The following is a 22820-nucleotide window of genomic DNA, read 5'->3' as shown; positions in this document are numbered from 1 at the left end:
TTCTTTGTTGTTCAATCTGGGAATGTGCCAAAATACAATAGTGGACACAGCGATTTGTACTGTGTTTCCTTACTCTAGATTTATAAGCCAGGCAGGGCATCTAACTTAGGCTTTTAGTTGCCTTTGCGGACCCTTGCGTGCCCTTCAGGAGATCCTACAGTGCTTGGTATGTAGATAGATGAATCGCTACAAATCCATTCACAATCTGGTTAATACCAAGGAAGAATGGTTGTGATCTAAAAATAATAAAGGCCTTATTTCAAGTTTGGTGGCCGTCTTGTCTGCCGGCCACCTCCACTCTGACAGGAGGAACACCAAGCCTGTATTGCTCCCACCCAATGGATTCCAAGTGTGATTCAAGGAGTGTGGGAGGTACTGCGGCGGTCTAATGGCATTGGGCTGTTGGTCCCATAGGAGAGCCTAGCATGCAGCACCTGCAGCACCTTCTTGCATGATGTGGCATGCAAGCTACACAGTGCAAGAATAGGGTACACTAACAGGGGGCACAACATGTGCCTCCATTGCATGCACTCTAAGTCCCAGATCCGGCAGGTAGTCGCTCTGCTACCCTTTTCATGGGGGGCTTACCAGCATACCAAGGGTGGTGAAAATGCAACTTGTAATATGTTTGGCGGTGCCAGCAGTGGCACCGCCAGCATATTCACACCAGTTGCAGACCACCAGCACAGTGGGATCCATGATCCCAGTGGAACCGGCAGTCCTGTGGTGGTCCGACCGCAACACTTAGAATACTGCAAATGGACCCGCAGTGTGAAGGTGGTCGTACCGCCACATTGAGTGACCGTATGAGCCATATGTTTTGACGTTGCATTCAGGACATTCAAAATATATGTATTTCCCTCTGAAAGAAATGTGCACTTAATCTCCTTTCTTTTCTTTATGACCTTTTCCGATGTGAAGCTTGTAATACTGACAGTCTTTTCCCATGAACATGCTGGTTAACCATATGTTTGTCTAACAAGCACTGCATGATTTTTTAATTTTTTAATTTTTACTTCCTCCAGCTTGTCTACATGTTTATGCTTCATGTTTTCTTAGTGGTAGCCCTTCAGTATGTGGGTTTATGTACCATATATACCTGTTTGTTAAGCACCATGTAGAGATTATTCATGTTGACAAAGTGGTTTCCTTTAAATGTAATGCTGATTGCTTGACTACCTTCTCTTTTTTTTCCTTAGTGTATCCCGAACCCGCTCGTAGATGCATTTTTTTCAAATGTTTCTCTTGAATGTTTCCCCTTCTTTCATGTCTGATAATTTTTTCGGTTGGCCTTTATTTAATCTAAATTCATTCATCCCATTTTTAGTGCACCATTTTTGATTCTTGTTCCTGGGCTGTGCATTGTTTTCCCATCTCTGTGCCAACTGCTATATGTATTTCTGGCAGCACTCACCACGTGCATCAATCAGCTCTACTGGACAGTGACGGTTGCACTGGTGGTCTGGCCCACGGCTTTGTGAGCTGTGGGGTGGGTAGAAAAGTAAGAATTCAGTTTTCATGGATTTCACTTCGAGGTGGAATCACATCGGCCACATTTGAGTTTTCACTAGAGTGAGTTGAGTCAGGTGATATCTTTTAGATAGGAAATATTTTATTATACCTGAGTACTGTCTGCATGCATGTAGTATGCAAGGTTTACCTGTCTGAATAGCATTTTAAAAAACTGCTTTATTCAAAAAGCACTCACAGACATAGTGGCCTGCTGACCCCAGCTGACCACCATCCCTGTGAGTGCTGGCCATTCCCGATGGGTCGCAAATTGAGACCTATCTGATGAAGATTTATGAGGTCATTTGCAACCCCATTAGGAATTTCAAACAGTGTCTGAGACACTGTTGTACATTCCATTTTGCGTGTCACAAATTGCGAGTCGCAAAACATCGCAATTTAGGACTCGCAATATGAAATGGTCGCACATCTGGCCCCTTGAGTGGTTGAGAATGACATATGGAGATCATTGTTGATAGGTGAATGGAACATCATGAGTGAGTGAACATGTTATCCAGAATAAAATGCAAATGTGCACATGAGTTACATTTTACAGATTTGGAATAAACTTCCAGAGTCCCTTCGTAAGGAATCAAATCTGTTGCATTTTAGGAAATCTTTAAAAACACTCCTGTTTAGGGAAGCCCTAAGCACTGCCAATGCCACTGACTTACGTACCCTTTTTACTCTGCCAGTATAGCTTCCCTCTGTCAAAAGCGCCTTGAGACCTGACGGTGATTTGGCGCTATATAAGCTGTAGTTAACAATAACAATAACAATAACATTCAGTGGGTGAACATGGTGCTTAAAGTGTACTGTAATTTTGGCATGAAAGATATCCCAAGTGTGTTAGTGTGGGCCTATTTTTAACATGTGAAATGACTTCATTGGAGCGATTGCAGTTTCGGAACAAGAGAACTTTAGTTGTAAGTTTGCTGCTTAAATATAATGTAATTTGGGATATGCATTATACCCTACAAGTGTGGAGATTTGGCCTTTCCCTGGGCCATTGTAGCACTAAACCTAACCCATGTGGATTTACTTCATTAGGATGAGATCTGACAGTCTGCACCTGTGTGAAATTATGTTCATGTGGAAGGGGGTGCAGGTTGCCTAAAATAGAAACATATTGTACCATACATACCAGATTCGAATTAATGAATCTCTTGATAAATCATTTTACTTCTCCTATCTACATAGAAATGAGGTCCATATATCTGTGTACTCTGCTCGGTGTATAGTCATAATATCAAGTAAAAAATATAGAATTACCTTAATATCGAGTTAAAAATATAGAATGGACAGAATATCGAATGGACAGAATATAGACTACAAAAATATCGAATGAAATGGACATAATATCAAATGGACAGAATATTGACAACAAAAATATCGAATTTGAGGTAAGTAAGTTAATATCGATTTACATAAATATAGAAAGTCAAAATATCGAAGTATTTAATATAGATGTAAAATATATTGATTTTTTAATAATATCGAATTTTTTAAAGTGTTCATTATGTTAGTGTATGTGTGAAAAGTGTATAATTATTTTATAATTTATTTTAAGTAATGAATTTTATGGTATTTAATTTTTGCGTAATTTAATTCTGTAGCGGGTTGTGGGTTTATAGGGGAATAGGGCGGGAAGTAATTTAATTATAATTGATTAAATGTTTTAATTTATTTATTGGTATTTATTTTGAATTAATTGTTAATTAATTTTATTTGGTAAATAATTAAATTATAATTGGTAATTACATGTTATCAATTGATTAATTGATAATTATGTTCATTTTATTAATTTATTTTCTGTAGCGGGTTGTGGGTTTATAGGGGAATAGGGTGGGAAGTAATTTAATTATAATTGATTACATGTTTTAATTTATTTATTAGTATTTATCTTGAATTACTTGTTAATTAATTTTTAATTGGCAATTAATTAAATTATAATTGGTAATTATTTTTATTAATTGATTAATTGATAATTATGTTAATTGTATTAATTTATTTACTGTAGCGGGTTGTGGTTTTATCGAGGAATAGGGTGGGAAGTAATTTAATTGTTATTAATTAAATTTATAAATGTATTTATTGGTATTTAGTTTTAATTAATTGTTAATTATGTTTATTTGCTAATTAATTAAGTGTAAATTGGTAATTAATTTGTATTAATAGTTCATGATTATTAATAAAGAATTTTTATTTGTATTTTTATTTGATTAATTATTATATTATATTACATTTGTACTTACTTGTAATTAATTTTTAATTGGTATTAATATTTTTTTTTTTAAATATTAATATATGAAGTATTTACTTTCCCTACTGTTGCACTTACTGGAGTGGGAATAGTAATTATTACCCCTACGCTATCCAACGCTTTCCCTACTGTTGCACTCTCTGGAGTTGGAATTGTAATTTTTATTCCTACTCTATCCAACGCTTTCCCTACTGTTGCAATCTCTGGATTTGGAATAGTAATTTTTACCCCTACGCTATCATACGCTTTCTCTACTGTTGCACTCTCTGGAGTGGGAATTGTAATTTTTACCACTACGCTATCCAACTCTTTCCAACTGTTGCACTCTCTGGAGTTGGAATAGTAATTTTTACCCCTACGCTATCCTACGCTTTCTCTACTGTTGCACTCTCTGGAGTGGGAATAGTAATTTTTACCACTACGCTATACAACGCTTTCCCTACTGTTGCACTCCCTGGAGTAGGAATAGTAATTTTTATTCCTACGCTATCCAACGCTTTCCCTACTGTTGCACTCACTGGAGTGGGAATAGTTATTTTGACCCTTCCACTATCCAATGCCTTCCCTACTGTTGCACTCTCTGGAGTGGGAATAGTATGTTTTACCCCTAGGCTATCCAACGCTTTCCCTACTGTTGCCCTCTCTGGAATGGGAATAGTAATTTTTACCCCTACGCTATCCAACGCTTTCTCTACTGTTGCACTCACTGGAGTGGCAATAGTAAAGTTTACTCTTTCCGCTATCCTACAGTAAAAATATTTTATATTTGATATTAATATTATGTTCATATATATATATATATATATATATATATATGTATTAATAAATAAATGTGTATGTTTTTTTTAACCTACATTCATTTTTTATTAATTTTAATGGTATTTAAGTATTTTAAGTACGTTTAAGTTAATTATATTTATTATTTCATTAATTTTGTAATTACTTTAAAGCATTTAAAAAAATTCGATATTTTGACAATCTATATTTTTTACAACCATATTTTTGATTCGATATTTTTGTGCTTATCTGTTTGGAGATAGGAAGTCAATATTTTTGTATTCTATATTTTTTACTCGATAATTAGGTAGTTCTATATTTGTGTCATCGATATTATGTCAGTGATCCGCTCTGCTCATGCTGAGTTGGTGAGGTCATGTGAAATGTTTTCTGCATCATAGTCTGAGAACTGACATAACAGTGCACACTGGATTTCTCAATACAGCAAATGCTGATCCTGGTAGAGTGTTCTCCATTCATACTTGCCTCCTTCCATACCCCTACATAATTGTACAAATGCATTCCTTACTGCACACTACCATATGGAGACAATGCTCCACTTCATAATGAGAAGAACCATAATTTTACATTCCAAGTAGACTCTGTTATACTCAAGACATTCAAGCCATTTAATTATTTGTAACATCTTGGGGGCTTAGGGTGGTACTCAGTTAGTCCAAGGAGAAAACAAAATATATATAGAAATTATAGTAGTAAAGATGGATGTTGGGAAGGGTGAGTTGGGAGGGATTTTTCCTATTTATCAAGGAAAATGCAAATAATGCCTCAGTATTATAATAGTTGATAGTTATGGTGCTGAATCTCAATCTCTGTATTCTTGTGTTTTTCTCTTAATTGCTTGGATGAAAACTTGATGTAGATTGTGGTTCATAATAATGATTTAGCAGAAATACAAGAGTAAGAAATGTATTGAGCCCACACACCAGGAACTTCAATGGTGAACCTTCTCAAATGGCCTCCCTCAGAAGGCTGTGACATGTAGTGATATAACATAACATGAGGATGATGCACAATCTTAGACTTAAAACACTGAAGTCATGAACAGTAATTTAGGGACATGAAGGTACCTTGTAGTAACTATATGAGCCTCACATGTACCAACTGCTACCATGGTGTATTTTAATGATGAAATTGCATAGCTGAAAATACTATCAAAGAAACATAAATATAATCAGCACATTTCTTAAGTTGGGGAAATTTTCAGGATAAACAATGAAAAAACAGCTTATGAGAAGTAGAACTTTTATTCTCAGCCAATTCATCACTGTGTTTCTAATGTTCATCACCATTAGCCAGAGCCTTATCACCATCAACATATACACCTTTAGCTCTATCTCTCACTACAGGAATATTTCAGTCAGACTTATCCTCATTTAAATTCCTCACACATGCAAGGCTCACTATGCTATTCATGCTCCACCATATTGCAACAATAGGTGTCAAAACCCCCAGACACTTACATGGTAGCGGAATGCAACTCTATCACCTTGTCACTGCAGCCAAGAGAGAATGCAATTTAAAGTGTTACAAACTGTAGGTGAAGGGTGTAAGGAAAGTGGCACTGGGAAAGAAACACTGCAGAAATAGAGCCCAATAGCTCTTCAGAAGAATCTTTCTACATTACCTTTCAATTCATAATTCTTTCACAAACGTAAAATACATTTAAATACAGTGCACATCCACAAACACCTTAAGGGTAACTTCTTCTTAGGGACAGTAACAAAAGCATTCTAGATTTTTAGGATCTTGCTCCAATTCAATAATTCTAGATGGTATTGGTACCCCTTCTATCGAGAAACTTTAGGTGCACTAGCAACTTGTATTTTCTATAACATTCAACACAAACTCCAAGGTCATTTCATCCAACGGTTTTCTTCATTTGCTTGTGCTCACAATACTTGAACTCACTCCAGGGGTGCCTTGTTCAAAACTTCACCACCACTTTTTCAAAGACACTTAGTGCTACTCTCTAAAGTTCTAACTTGTTTCCAGAAGTCATAAACACCAGAGCAACGTTATTCTATTTCCAACAAAAATGTTGCCTTATCTCACCTTTGCCATTAAGGGGTCGATTCCGATTCGGGATAAAAAACCGTCGTACGATTCGTATTCGTAGCCGTCTCTGTACGAATGAAAAAAGTCCGTCCGAAATGCGTAGTACGATCCGATTTCCAAAAATACGTCCGAATATCAGCGAACCGTACGAACCACAATCGAAGACCCGTACGAAATATCGTCGGAACTCCAACCGTACGATTTGTAAACATGCCGTACGAACTAACAAGTACGATCCTGACCAGGGACCAAGTACGCGATTTGTACGGGCAAACGTAGTCCCGCATGAAGCATGATTCGTATGGAAAACATTGCGTATGAGTGAGCCGCACCAACAAATACGACTCGCACACCCCTCAATCAAGCGTACACGAACCCCTGGCCCGAAAAACGACCGTAACTGCCAGCCGCACCAACAAATATGACTCGCACAACCCACAATCAAGCGTACACGTACCCCGGGCCCGAAAAACGACCGTAACTGCCAGCCGCACCAACAAATACGACTCGCACACCCCACAATCAAGCGTACACGTACCCCAGGCCCGAAAAACGACCGTAACTGCCAGCCGCACCAACAAATACGACTCGCACACCCCACAATCAAGCGTACACGTACCCCGGGCCCGAAAGACGACCGTAACTGCCAGCCGCACCAACAAATATGACTCGCACACCCCACAATCAAGCGTATACATACCCCGGGCCCAAAAAACAACCGTAACTGTCAGCCGCACCAACAAATACGACTCGCACACCCCACATTCAAGCGTACACGTACCCCGGGCCCGAAAAACGACCATAACTGCCAGCCGCACCAACAAATACGACTCACACACCCCACAATCAAGCGTACACGTACCCCGGGCCCGAAAAACGACCGTAACTGCCAGCCGCACCAACAAATACGACTCGCACACCCCACAATAAAGCGTATACGTACCCCTGGCCTGAAAAACAACCGTAACTACCAGCCGCACCAACAAATATGACTCGCACACCCCACAATCAAGCGTACACATACCCCGGGCCCGGAAAAAGACCGTAACTGCCAGCCGCACCAATAAATACGACTCGCACAACCCACACTCAAGCGTACACGCACCCCGGGCCCGAAAAACGACCGTAAATGCCAGCCGCACCAACAAATACGAACCGCAAAAATGTCTCGTATGAGCCAGCAACAACAACAACGAACCGCACACCCCCCACTAATAAAGTACACACAAACCCCGAATCCAGCACCAGGAGGGTGCAAACGATTCGCACAACCCCACAAAACAAGTCTACTGTGTACACACCATAGGAAAACAATGTCCTGGCCACATGCAAACAGGCAAACAGAGGGCCCAAGTCACAACCACCCCATATAACACACCCACCAAATATTGTAAATAATCCACACCCACAAATGGTAAGCGCCAGTGCAGGCGAGGCATTATTTCATCACGCTGCTGCTGCGCTTGCTATTCTAGAAACCTAATTTCAATTGTGGATTGGAAACCTAATTGTTTTAGCTGTCATATGCTCGGCGCTTAAAGCACGAGTCTGTGCTTTTCAATTCTTCGCATTTTATAGGGAACACTTCACCATTTGGAATCGTGGTGCCTAGCGGGCTTCTTAGGACATACTTGCATGTAAAATCTGCTATCTCCACCGCTGTTCGGCGGCCCGTTAGCTGGTCTGGGGGTAGGCGCCATCTTGGGAGGGGAAGTGCCGGAAAGGGACGCCATCTTTGTTGCCGCTCTAGTTGTCGCGGCAGACATAGCACGATTGGGTGCTACTTAAACGCCCCCATGATGACGCGCAGCGGTGATGCGCAGCGGGAGCGCCATAGGCGCGCCGGAGGCTCGCCAGAGGCGAGCCCATCTTTGCCCATCAGTGACCATCCGGGACCCGGGGCCAGAACCCCTGGCCCATTCTTGCGTTATTCTAGACGCGACCTTCTGGGGCTCAACTTGGGTAAGTCCCATCTCGCCCAGGATTGTCTAAATCTGCTAGCCCTAGAGGGTCTTCTTTCTACGGCCAGGGACCCCAGAGAGGGGCTGCGCGATTCCAATGCGCATGCTCTAAACTATGGCCTGTTGAATACGCGCTCTTTGCAGGCCCATAAGCTGGAGGTTTTTTCATTACTGGAAGAAGGTGAGCTAGATGTTCTTGCTCTTACCGAGACATGGCTGGAGGACTGCTCGGCGCCGGATTTAGTGGCAGCCTTACCAGATAACTATCTGGCTCTCCATTTTAACAGGGAGGGAGCTAAGAAAGGAGGGGGAGTAGCCCTTCTCTATCAGGCCCATCTCCGTGCCGAAATGTTTTTATCTGAAACCTTAGGGGGCGCAGAGGTTATAGGGGTAAAACTCAGGCGGGGGGCGGTCTGTGTGGTGTTTTTGGTGCTATACCGACCACCCTGGGCTCCGCCTGAATTCCCGGCCCTTCTCATTCGACTGGTTCAGGATTTGCGTTCGAGGTACGACAAAATGATTATTGTCGGGGACTTTAATTATCATTGGGAAAAATCCCCTAAAGAGGGACAAGCGCTGCAGATCGAGGAAGCATTCTCCTCTTTGGACTTCACTCAGCAAGTGAAGGGACCAACACACGAGAAGGGACATGTGCTTGATCTAGTTTGGACCACCATGCCAGCCCAGGGCCCTCTAGAAATCTTGCCATGTGCGTGGTCTGACCATTCTGTGTTAAGAGGAAGAATTCTACTGAATGGGCATTTGTCCAAACCAGGGGAAGGTTGGAAAATGGCCTGGAAGTGGAGAAACATCGATGGGGAGAAATTGGTGCATCTCCTGGAAGAGTCCCCCCCAGAGCAGGAGGGTAATATCGATGTTCTTTGCGGACAATTTCAGCAGAGACTGGGGAGAGCCATTGACTTGGTGGCACCCCTTCGGAGGATGAAGAAGGTGGAGAGAGGAGCCGGTGCTCCGTGGTATAACGACACCCTACGGGATTTGAAACGTGCGGTGAGGAGGAAGGAACGTGCATGGCGGAAGGAGTATGACGCCATTGCCAAGAAAGAATATATTTCTTCCTTGTCGACGTATAAATTAGCCATTCAATCTAGGAAGGCTGTTGTTGGGGAGAGCCATTGACTTGGTGGCACCCCTTCGGAGGATGAAGAAGGTGGAGAGAGGAGCCGGTGCTCCGTGGTATAACGACACCCTACGGGATTTGAAACGTGCGGTGAGGAGGAAGGAACGTGCATGGCGGAAGGAGTATGACGCCATTGCCAAGAAAGAATATATTTCTTCCTTGTCGACGTATAAATTAGCCATTCAATCTAGGAAGGCTGTTTTCTTTGAGGAAAGAATAGTTGCGGCTACAAATCCACAGAAGGAAATCTTTCGGGTCCTTGCTGAGCTCAGGACAAACAAAGAGCAAAGCACTGAGTTCGCCCAGGTGGACTGTCAGAGGTTCCAGGACTTTTTTGTGAATAAGATCTCCAATATTCTGGGAGAAATTGCCGCAACTACACCCCTCGATTGTCCCTGCCCATCCGATCTTTCCATCTCATCGGAAACTATACCGCTGGTTGAGTTCATCCCAATGGCAAAACAGGAGCTACGCACGATCATGGATCGAGTTAAATCTGGCTCTAAGGTCGATCTTTGCCCTCCGGATGTGTTCAAACTGGAATTGCCAGGTATTGAGAATGAAGTTTTACATCTGCTGAACGCTTCTCTTCTTACAGGACAGGTGCCTCTAGCTTTTAAAGAGGCTCGCCTGATCCCTTTAATAAAGAAACCTGGATCAGACATGAAGTGTCTAAAGAATTTTTGACCCATCTCCCAGCTGCCTTTTTTGGCTAAAGTTATTGAGCAGCATGTGCTGGCGCTGCTCTCGGGACATCTGGAGAGCAATAACCTGCTGGAGCCCAATCAGGCAGGGTTCCGTGCTAATCATAGCACGGAATTAGTTATGCTCTCTATTTTGGATGAACTGAGGAGTCGCGCCGATATAAAAACACCAAGCGCCCTGGTACTATTGGATCTCTCCGCGGCTTTTGATACCGTGTGTCATGAACAACTACTGTCGCGGTTGAGGTCCTTTGGTATCAGGGGTACAGCGCATGCATGGCTCACATCATTCCTGCAGGGCAGGACACAGAGAGTACAGTTGGGGGATCTGCTGTCCACTTCCTCCCCTATTACTTGTGGGGTTCCACAGGGCTCTGCCCTGTCACCCCTACTCTTTAATGTATACCTGCAGCCTCTAATTGCACTCCTGAATAGGATGGACTGCTTAGTATACAACTACGCTGATGACACCCAGATAATCATCCGGCTGGATGATGGTCCGGGAGCGTCCACCAGGTTGCAGGACATACTTAAAGCCACCACTAACTGGATGTCCGAGAATTCTTTAAAAATTAACCCGGACAAGACGGAAGTGCTGCCTATCTCCATCACGGGCAACCCTTGGAGTGAGAGATTTTGGCCTGTGGAGCTGGGTGCGTCGCCGGAGCCGGCGTCTGCAGTAAAAAGCCTGGGTCTAAACGTGGATGATAAACTCTCCATGAAGAAACAAGTCACCACGGTAGTGGGCACTTGTATAGGCCTGCTGCGACAATTGAGGAAGATCTCTCCTTTACTCTCTTTTTCCACCATGAGACACGTGGTCTCAGCCACAATTCTGGCTAGGCTGGACTACGGTAACTCCCTGTATATTGGCCTACCTCAAAGGCTGTTGGATATGTTACAGGGGGTTATGAACGATGCAGCCCGGTTGATCTATAAAAAACCTAGAACTGCCCACTCTTCCCCACTGATGCAGGAGCTACATTGGCTCCCGATTCGGCAGAGGGTTGTTTTTAAAGGTTTGTGCATCGTACATAAGGTGTTGTATGGCAATGCACCAAGATACCTGAAATCTCGCCTGTCCCCTTATACACCGAGCAGGACTTTGCGTTCGTCGGATGCGACCCTCCTGTCCCAATCCCGTTTTAAACTGGCCACGGTGGGAGGACGCGCTTTCTCCAACACGCTTCCTGCTCTATGGAATAAATTGGCCCCAGAACTAAGAAAGGAATGTAACCTGTTATCCTTCAGGAAAAAATTAAAAACCACTCTGTTTAGGCAAGCATGGTGTAGCCTGTAGGCGCTGTGGTAATATCAAGTAAAGGCCGAACCCCCACTACGTAATTCTGGACAAACAGCGCTTAGAGACCCCGGTGGTTATAACGTGCTATATAAATTAAATAAATAAAATAAAAATAAATAAATAAATAAATAAATAAATCAATTGACCAATAAAAGGGCCCACACATACAACCCATCATCTTTTGCAACATACCTATTTGCGCAAAGAAACGGACAGCACACCAACAACTGTAGCCATACACCTTCACACATACACCCTATCTCATTCACACACACCACCCCCTTCACAATCAGACCCACACACCATCCATACACACCATCACCCCGCCAATCACATACAGCCCACACCATGACCACACCAAAGAATCCAAAGTTCACTAACCCGGAGATGGAGATCCTTACAGATGAAGTCATCAGAGTTTTTCCACAGCTGTTTGGTGCATTTGTCAGACAGACCAGCAAAGCTGAAAAGACACGCCTGTGGGAGAGGATCGTCAAGAGGGTCAATGCTGTTGCACCCATCAGGCGCACCAGGGCGGTTTGCCAGAACAGGTGGTACGATCTGCGGAGGATGGTCAAGCGCAAGATGGATGAGGACTACGCCAACGCTCATCACACTGGAGGTGGGCCTCCCCGCAGACCTGCACAATACCATCCCTGGGAGGAGAAAGTCATGGCCCTGCTACCACCGGTGGGAGTTCATGGAAATGAAGGAGCCGTTGAGCCTGGGAGTATACAAACAACTCATGTAACATGGGGGGACTACCAGCAGTGCCTAACAGTATGGGGGGTGTGGGGGGGTGTGGCCATGACTCCCAGCAGTGCCTAACAGTATGGGGGGGGTGAGGGGGGTGGCCATGACTCCCAGCAGTGCCTAACAGTATGGGGGGTGTCGCCATGACTCCCAGCAGTGCCTAACAGTATGGAGGGGTATGGCCAAGACTCCCAGCAGTGCCTAACAGTATGGGGGGTGTGGCTATGACTCCCAGCAGTGCCTAACAGTATGGGGTTGTGTGGCCATGACTCCCAGCAGTGCCTAACAGTATGGGGGGCGGTGGCCATGACTCCCAGCAGTGCCTAACAGTATGGGGGTGGTCATGACTCCTAGCGGTGCCTAACAGTATGGGGTGTGTGGCTATGACTCCCAGCAGTGCCTAACAGTATGGGGGGGTGGCCATGACTCCCAGCAGTGCCTAACAGTATGGGGGGTGTGGCCTGACTCCCAGCAGTGCCTAACAGTATGGGGGGTGTGGCCATGACTCCCAGCAGTGCCTAACAGTATGGGGGGTGTGGGGGTGTGTGGCCATGACTCCCAGCAGTGCCTAACAGTATGGGGGTATGGGGGGGTGTGGCCATGACTCCCAGCAGTGCCTAACAGTATGGGGGGTGGCTATGACTCCCAGCAGTGCCTAACAGTATGGGGGGAGTGGCCATGACTCCCAGCAGTGCCTAACATTATGGGGGATGTGGGGGTGTGTGGCCATGACTCCCAGCAGTGCCTAAAAGTAAGGGTGTGTGTGCAAGGGGAGTGGCAGAAGGCTGCAAGGGGGAGGGTGGGAGGGTGCATGGTACAGGGTAGGAGGCTGCACTCAACCCATATGGCCCATGTACACACCCATGCACCATGCTCAATGCACAGGGAGTGTGAAAGTACTGACAAGATAGCTGACACTGGGCCCTGGTGTAGGCAGCACAAGGACCTCCTGTGACCAGTGCAAACACTAACACCAGAACAAGGTCAGATATCCTGCACAGGAACTCACAACCACTATCATGGCAGCATGCTTCATGGGGGGACAGACACACCACGAGGGACGCCCACTTGCCAATCACACTCAAACTACTAGCATGGCCTGTCACACAACCCTTACAGCAACTGAGCCCCTGGGGACAGACAATGGAGTGCACCACTGTCACAATCGTCATGTAACACAACCTCAAAAATACTGATCTGATGACGTATCCAAACAAATAAAGCACAGTGCTGAATCACAAGTCCATTGTGACTCTCACACAATGCTGTTGCCACAGCTTGGTGATGCTGTGGATGCACTCAAGTAGCACCATGGACCTGGGTATTGACAAGGTAATGCTTCTTTGAGAAGTGCCACGTCCTAAAGCCCTGTGCCTGAAGTGGGTGTACTGGTCCTGGGGGGTTGGCAGTGGGTGGCCGTCACAGCACAGCAACACCTCTCAAAAGTTGCTGAATGAAATCAGAAAAATTCCACTCAGTCGCCATCATAAACATGCTGCATTAAAACCCTGTGCATGCTTGAACCAGGCATAATTATTGACACTGCATTGTGCAGATTGGGCCACACAGAGCACAGCTGGATCTGTGTGGTGCTGGCGACACAAGCCACAGCAATGGCTGTGACAGTCATCGTCAACAGTACCCAACATGTCAAGCACACCTGAGCACATGGCAAACTCAGCCCACAACATACCCATACACAAGTGAACAATTTCAACAATCCAAAGCAGGGGGAACATTGCTAACGACAATGTATATTAAATTTGGATGTTGCATGATAGTGCATTAACAGTGTTTGTCTCTCACACCCACGGCTCGTGTGGGCAGGGGTGGTGGGAGTGGCGAAAGGCGGAGGCGAGAACCTGACCAGCCAGCTACAGGCCCGGGTATGGCAGAACTCAGAGACATATCGGCGGGACATCAGGGAGTTCAGCCTGGTAGTGGAGGCCCTCAACAAAATGACCAATCAGCAGGCCCAGCTACATGCCAGTCAAGAACGACACCAGGGACGGATGGAGGCAAGACTGGATGAGCTCATGACGGTGCATAGGGAAATTAACCAATCACTCCGTCTGATCGCTGTCAACATGCAGCACCCTCCATGTGTCACAAGGCCAGAAACATCTAGGCAAAGACCAACAACAGGCACAGGGAGGGAGGAGGAGGAGGAATTGTCAGACGGAGAATCCCATGAATTGTCAAGGCCTGCACGTGAAGGTCCCCCAAGGAAGGTGGGTCATCCACGGTCCAGACGTTGAGAGGCATAGGGCCATGCACAACTCCCAGGTCACCTGGTCTGGCATCTTGCCTTCGTGGGCAACAGCATCACCCTATTGACTTTCAGACTCTCCCACATGGACTTGCTGGTCGCAGTGTGCCCAATGATGCCAAGCACTGTGGTCTGGACTCTGTTGACTCATACTGTAAGGCATCACATCTCCCGCTGTGAACTTTGGAGTCCCCCCTTGTTGTACAGCACCTACTCATGTTACATGCACAAGAGTCCAAAATAAATCAAACTTGCACAAAATGCATTGATGTATTTGTATGTACCCAGATTCTAATACATTTGTGAGGCGAAATGTCTTCAAATGCCACAGTCTCCTGCAAACTCTAGCCATCCACACACTGGGATCTTTGTCCGGCTGTGGACACACATAGGTCACAAGATAGCCTAAACTACATACATGGATGGCAATACTCACCCGTGATGGTTACTAACTGCAGAAGATGGTGTTTGCTTGAAATACTGCAATGCCAGACAGTCATAGAAGAGTGTGTGAGGTGTTAAGAGCATGGCTAATATGTAGGTGTCTACGAAGGGAGCACCAGGATCTGTGTAATGAGGTATGAGAACTAGCAGCCACATGCTGTTGTACTGTGGATGTGAAGATTGATGGCCTGGCCAAGGGTGCCAAGATGGACTGTGGACAATGGGGTGTTAGATGGTAGACGTCCATATAATTTATTTTGCCTGGGTCTGTGGAGTGCCGACTGAGTGTGGCTGAGGAGTATGAAGGTGAACCTGCATTTGACTGTGGGACCATTGTAGGTATCTCAGGCGGATGGTCATGTGGCAGTAGCAGGGGATGTTGAGGATGAGGTATGTGCATGCACCCTGGATTTCCACAAGTACTCAGGAAGTGAGGTTCTTGTTCCTGTGTAGAGGTTGTTGCTGTAGTTGGGCTGGCTGGTTTTGTGGACGGCAACCAGGCTGAACATCACCTTGCCAACAGACATCACTATAGCCATACCAGAAGGCAATGACAACTCCCGCAAACACCGCACCTACAGAGTGGCAGGAGGAATTGCCATCATCCACATTAACACTCCCAGAGTCACTACCAACACCAACGACACCCTCCCCACTGCCTAGCACATGCATTTACAGATCCGCACCAACACCACTCTCAGAGGAACACTCATCTACAGACCACCTGGAGTACTACCACTATTCATCAACTCCATCGCTCACCTCATCAGCACGCACGCCCTCGCCTACACGGATTACATCCTCCTTGGGGAAATTTACTTCCACCATCATAACAACAATGACGCAAACTCCACCGCCCTGTTGGACAACCTTGCCAACCTTGGATTACAACAACTCGTGAAAACCCACACCCACACCGCTAGACACACACAGGACCCCATCTTCTCAGAAACTCCACACGTCTCATCCAACAACACCACCTAACATCACTGGACAGACCACAGAAGCGTCCACTTCACCTTCAGGAAAACTTTACACCCCCCGGCACACAGACCATGCCACACCGCTGCTGGTGCAAGCTCACCGAGGACTAACTGACAGCCACCCTTGCCCTGGGACCACAAGCCTACCCCACCTACCCCCACACCGCTGCGATCTGCCTCAAACAGTGGATCAACGACTGCGCAGACACCTTCGCCCCACTCAAGTCCTCCGCCACCTAACACAACAACAACATTGCCGCATGGTTCACCAAAGACCCCAGGACCTCCAAGTGCACCTGTCGGAAGCTGTAGAGGAGCACGCACTGCAAACAATCACCAGAAAGTTACAACGCACACAAGAGTGCCACCCGCAGACACCACCAACTCATCAGGACCGACAACAGGACAGCCATCAAGGACCGGCTAGACAGCAACGCACACAACAGCAAATAGCACATCAACATCGCTATTCAACTCTCAAAAGCCAAATACAGCGCCAACGACTTTCCACCATCACAAGACCTGTGTGACTCACTGGCCAACTTCACTCACGGTAAGATCATCGACATCCACAACGGCTTCTACTCCACTAGCCCCACATCCACAACCGAGACCACCCCCCCTACGACCAACACCCACTAAATTCACCTGATTGCCTGCTACAACGTCAGCAAAGAAGACACCATCATGAGCAAGGACTACATTCACTCTGGATCCCCATCTGACCCATGGCATATCCACATTTCCAACCAAGCCAGATAAGCCATCTCACCCCTTCTCAGTAAAAATATCCTACATCTCCTTCGAGACAACAACCTTCACTGGGAGCTTGGAGAATGTCGTGATCACCGCCTTACTGACAAAACCTAAAGTGGACCACAAATACCTCTCGAACTTCCTGCCCATCTCCCTGCTCCCCTTCCCAGAACAAGTCACGTAGAAGATTATCAACAGACAGCTGACCCGCTACTTCAAAGACAACAACATCATAGAACCAACACAGTCTGGATCCTGCAGCAACCAGAGCACAAACACCACCCTCATTGCCGCCACCAACAACATCAACATCCTAATGGAGAAACAGATGCCCACATCCATCTGGACCTATCAGCAGACTCCCACACAGTCTCCCACGGCACCCTAACAGTAGGTATCCATGACGCAGGAATCGAAGAGAGTGCCCTAGTCTGGACCACATCTTTTGCCACCGGCAGAACACAGAGCATCTGCCTTCCACAGTACTGTTCCAAGACCACTGACACCATCCGCAGCGTCCCACAGGGATCATTCCACAGCCCAACGGTCTTAAATATCCACATGGCAAAACTCACCCATGTGACACAACAACAGAGCCTCAATATCATCTCCTATGCCAATTACACCTAGCTGATCATATCCCTCACAAAAGACCCACACACTGGCAAAATCTACCTCCACAGAGGAATGAAGGCTGTTGCAAAATGGAGTAAGGACAGCAGGCTGATGCAAAATCCTGACAAATTGAAGGTACACATCCTCGGCCCCACCAGCTCAGCCTGTGATGACTCCTGGTGGCCAACATCGCTAGGAATAGCACCATAACATAACAAACACGCACACAACCTGGGGGGCATCCTGTACTCCTCACTCCCCATGAACAAGCAGGACAACGCCATCTCTGCTTTCTGCTTCGACACCCTCTTAATGCCCCGCAGGATCTTATAATGGATCTCCTCAAATACACGAGTTATTTATTTACGGAGGCACTTTACCCATCGACAGGACTTCAGCGGCGTTCACTGCAATTTCGGCCACATCACGCCGCACCCGCTTCGCGGGTGCCGCATCGCCTTGTCAGGTGCAGGGTGAACTGGTGAAGGAGTAAGAGGAAGGCGGCACTGGGTGAGAGGTGTCAGCGGGGCTGCGAGCGTGCGGGGACTCCAGCAACCAGGAGTCCCTGCGAGACCGACCTCCAGCTTCCGGTCCGCTCTCCCTGCTGGCCCGCCTCCCGCCCTTCTGTGGATTTAAAAGCGTCCCTCATCTCCTTCTCTGTGGGACACGAGTTATTTATTTACGGAGGCACTTTACCATTCGACAGGACTTCAGCGGCGTTCACTGCAATTTCGGCCACATCTCGCCGCACCCGCTTCACGGGTGCCGCATCGCCTTGTCAGGCGCAGGGTGAACTGGTGAAGGAGTAAGAGGAAGGCGGCACTGGGTGAGAGGTGTCAGCGGGGCTGCGAGCGTGCGGGGACTCCAGCAACCAGGAGTCCCTGCGAGACCGACCTCCAGCTTCCGGTCCGCTCTCCCTGCTGGCCCGCCCCCCGCCCTCCACGGACCCTATATTTCATCATACACCTCCCGCAGCGCGGGACACAGCTCGGGGCGAAGACCGGGCAAAGAGCGGGCCGTTTGAGGTCCAAGAGGTCTGGTCTGGGCCCCACCCTTACGCCCCTTGCTTGGCCACTAGTATAGTCCATACTGCCCTTTTTCTTGTTTATGCTGGTTGCCCTATCTATTTATATATGTGTACACGGGCTATCCGCAGTAGGGCTGTTAAGGGGGGGCTGAAACAAAATGGTCCCATGGATGATTTCATCACGCGCACAAACATTGCTTTAGACAATGAAATTACCAAATTGCAGACTCGAGTCTCCTTAGATCTGGCCGCTGCTAGACGATTGTCGCTGGACTTTGCCAACTCTAAAAAATCATCCCTGGGCCATATAGCATCTGCTATTACCCCGGAGAGTCTGGACAATCCGCGCTGCGTAATTACGCAGGCAGATGTTCATCACACTCCGGTTTCGCTGGTCTCTCCCTTACCCCTGTGCTCCACATCCACGTCTGCAAGTCAGCTTCCACCCGTAGCTACTCCAGATGACCAGCCAACTAACAGGCCCTATACCCCAGATATTTCCAACGTTCCTATATGTGATAGTATTAAAGGTATACTACACAAAAGGAAACGTCCCTCAAGGTCTGCTTACTCACGTAAGAAGGCTAAAATTGTTGAGGCACATCAACTTAACGTTGGCAGTATCCATGTGAATAGCGGCATAGGAGGGCATGTTTCTTTGACACAGGTTTCACGGGGAAAAGATAGTGAGGGTGCAGCCTCTACACCTACTAATGATAACTTATTTGTAGAGGAAAACGGGCTTCATTTAAAGGACCAGGAAGGGAGGGACGGGGAGTTTATAGGAATAGTTTGGGAAACCCTAAAAAAGCTTTTATCTCCCCTGGATCTCAGACTAGCTCGCATCGAGAACCATCTCTTAGAGATGGACAAAAGCATTATAGCCTTGGCCACTCTTGGGTTGCGAAGCCTAGAAAATCAAGGTCTCTTGGAAAATAACGTAGTCCCACAGACCCCAATCCTCTCCCCTCCAGTACCAGTTATGATTCAAGAGAATAATATAGCCCCACAGACGTTACTCCCTCACCCTCCAGCACCAGTTATATCACAGCCAGTCCCCAAACCTCGCACTAAGGGAATCGTTCACACAAGCTCTGTTCCCCCGCCTAGGGCGGTAAATTTAAAGCTCCCTATATCCCAAGCCTTTAAACATACTAATGGGGGTGCTCTTCAGAGGCCGAATGCCAGTAACACTACCCATCGCCCCACTCAGGGTCCCTATAAAAAGAGCAATTTTCGAGGGGGCTATATCGATCTCCCCCCAGAGGCCAATGATTACGTAGTGGTACTGACGGGTGTGCCGGAAGTTGGGAATGACCACTACGAGAATCATTGGTCTCTGAAGAACAAAGTCATGCACTGGCTTAATGTGCATAGACCGATTCCAAATGGTCGGACAAGTGGGGTTAAAATGGTGCGAAGAGTTCCCTGGGTAGGTCCTTCACGGAAGTCTCGACCTGGTGACTGTATAGTTGTGACGTTTGAGGATACACACACGGCTCACTTTATCTGTTCATGGTGTACTATTGGCGAAGATTTATCCATTGCACCTTTGCCACTAGCTTTCTTTTACCCACCACGTACCACACATCTTAATGGGGGAGATTGGTCCATGGTACACCATCAGTCCGGTAGGGGGTATTCTACTAAAGAGCAAGTTCCATCTAGACGCTGGTTCGGGGCTCCAACCTCGAATAGGTACAGCTGTCTTGAAGAAGTAGATTGACTCCTAAAGCCTCTTGACTCTCCATTGCTTCCGAAGACCTCCTTATCCCATGGGGACTTTGACTATTTATCCCTGGTAACGAAATCTGATGGGATAAGCTCCGTTCGATTTGCCCAACTAAAGGCACATGCCTTGTTAGTGCAGGAAGTACGGAACACCTTAAACACCCTTAGAACTCATGCAATTGTGCATGAGCCAGCTGCACTGCTATCGACGCCTATGTTATCCCACCAGATGCCCCTGCCTGTTGGAAAACGAACTACCGTCACCAGGGCTAACATTCGTACCCAGGAAGAGGCTAGAATTGAGGTAGCGACGTCAGTGCCTGAGCATGGCTCTAGGTTAGGCTCCGCTACTAATCTTGTTCCCCCTGCTCCTGCCCTATTGCCCAGACATAGAACTATAGAAATACCCCAGTTGAAGATCTTAAGTTGGAATTTAGCAGGGCTGGCACGTAATGTTGACAACCCAGATTGGATTTCCTTTGTGGATTCCTTTGAGATTTGTCTTTTACAAGAAACATGGTGCTTGGAACCTCGCCACAGGGTAGGGTACACAACCTACTTTGTGCCTGCATCCCAACCCCAGGGCAGCAAAGGTCGCCCGTCGGGTGGTCTTCTTATTTGGGTCAGTATTGCATTAGGTCTAACTATAAGGCATATTTATACACAATCTCCCGATCTTCAGAGACTTACAATACAGTGCCACGGGGGTGGGAAGCTAGAAGTGTTTAACCTCTACTTAAGGGGGGCTAGGGGGGGAATTCTATGTTATCCTCATCCGGAGTAGAAGAGGCGCTAAGTTCTTGCAACATCGATTCCCTTGTTGTCTTAGCAGGAGATTTTAACTGCTGCTTTGAACCCCTAGCAAGCGAGGACATTTTGGACACTTGGGTAGATGATGCTAGGAGAGGCATTCCAATGCTCTCTCTGGCCCCGATTAAAAAATGGACCCAGAGTGCCATAGATATTAACTCAATTTGTATGGAATACGACCTTAGAGCAACTAATGGTCGATCTAAGTCAGATCCCAGGGGAGTGCACACCTATAATAGGGTGGGCCATACTTCTAGAATAGATTATATATTGTTGAACCATAAGCTATGGTCGTATTTCCAAGACATGGAAGTCCTATTGACTGCTGACAGTGACCACAACCCTCTGGCCCTCACCCTTACTCCCCCGTGGCTAGTCAGGAATCCAAGCTCGTCTCTACCTATATGGAAATCATCCCATGAACTTGTTCCCTCGAACTGTGGTAGGCGATTAAAATGGGCCAAAGCTATTGGAGACGAGGGAAGGATGGCCCAAGCCATGACTATAATGACAGCAGTGAAGCTCCGTTTAGATACATCGGAAACTATCAATCACGATGTCCTTACGGTCCTCACAGAAACAGTCTCAGCTCTAAGTGAGTTGTTTATAGTCCCACAGAGCAGGGCAAGGGCCACAAGCAGAACCGCACCCAAGGGAAGAGACAAATGGTACTCCTTTGCATGTCGTGAAGCCAAAGGGTAACTTATTCTAGCTGTGAAACAAAAAGACCCATCTCGAATTAGACTTACTAGGAAAAGCTATAAAAAAGCTTTATCCGTGGCAAGGGAAGCACACAAAACAATCTTCTGGAGAGAGCTAATGGATGCGAGTTCTAAAAAGGACACGAAGGGGTTTTGGGACTTGCTTAGAGGTAGGGATAAGCCTGTTGATTCACAACTGACTTGTAACATTACAGGGGAAGCTTGGTTTGCCCATTTCTCCAAGCTTTACTCCATCCCTCCAGGCGCACTAGAGACGAATAGGGGTTCTTTGTGTATAACGCAGGTTGCCAACCCAACCAATGATTACCCCTTTTCTGCTAAGGAAGTTCATGGGGTAATTAGGTGCCTTGTTGCCAATAAGGCTGCAGGTCCAGATGGCATCCCGGGTGATCTGTTGCGGGTCAATATAGAGGTGTGGAGTAGACTTATTGCCTCACTCCTAAATGAGGCCGTGTCGGGAGGCTGTCTTCCGGACTCATGGAGGGGCGCGGAGGTCGTCCCGATTTTTAAGAAAGGCTGTCGGGACGACCCTGCTAATTACCGCCCCATTAGCTTGCTAGATTCCACCCAGAAGGTAGCGGGCAAAGTAGTCTTAGGCAGGATCTTACATTGGGTGGAGGGTAATCAGGTTTTGTCTGACTTCCAGACTGGTTTTAGATCAGGAACTGGTACCATCGAACAGACATTCCGCCTTTTAATGCTTTATTGGAAAGTGGTCGTATTGGGCAAAGGCAGTCTGTATCTCGCATTTATCGATTTACGGACTGCCTTTGACCTGGTCCCACGAGACCAATTGTGGAATGTCTTAGAGGGCTTGGGCATCCCTCCATACTTGTTGGGTTTGCTTACTAAGTTCCATGAAGGCAACTTTGCACAGATCAGGTGGGGAGACCAGGGCCAAAAAACATCTCGTATTCCTATAGATAGGGGTGTCCGCCAGGGTTGTGTGCTAGCCCCCACTCTGTTTTCACTTTAT

Source organism: Lissotriton helveticus, chromosome 2_1 (assembly GCF_964261635.1).
Source record: "Lissotriton helveticus chromosome 2_1, aLisHel1.1, whole genome shotgun sequence".
Lineage (NCBI taxonomy): Eukaryota > Metazoa > Chordata > Amphibia > Caudata > Salamandridae > Lissotriton > Lissotriton helveticus.
This window is presented reverse-complemented; position numbering follows the sequence as displayed.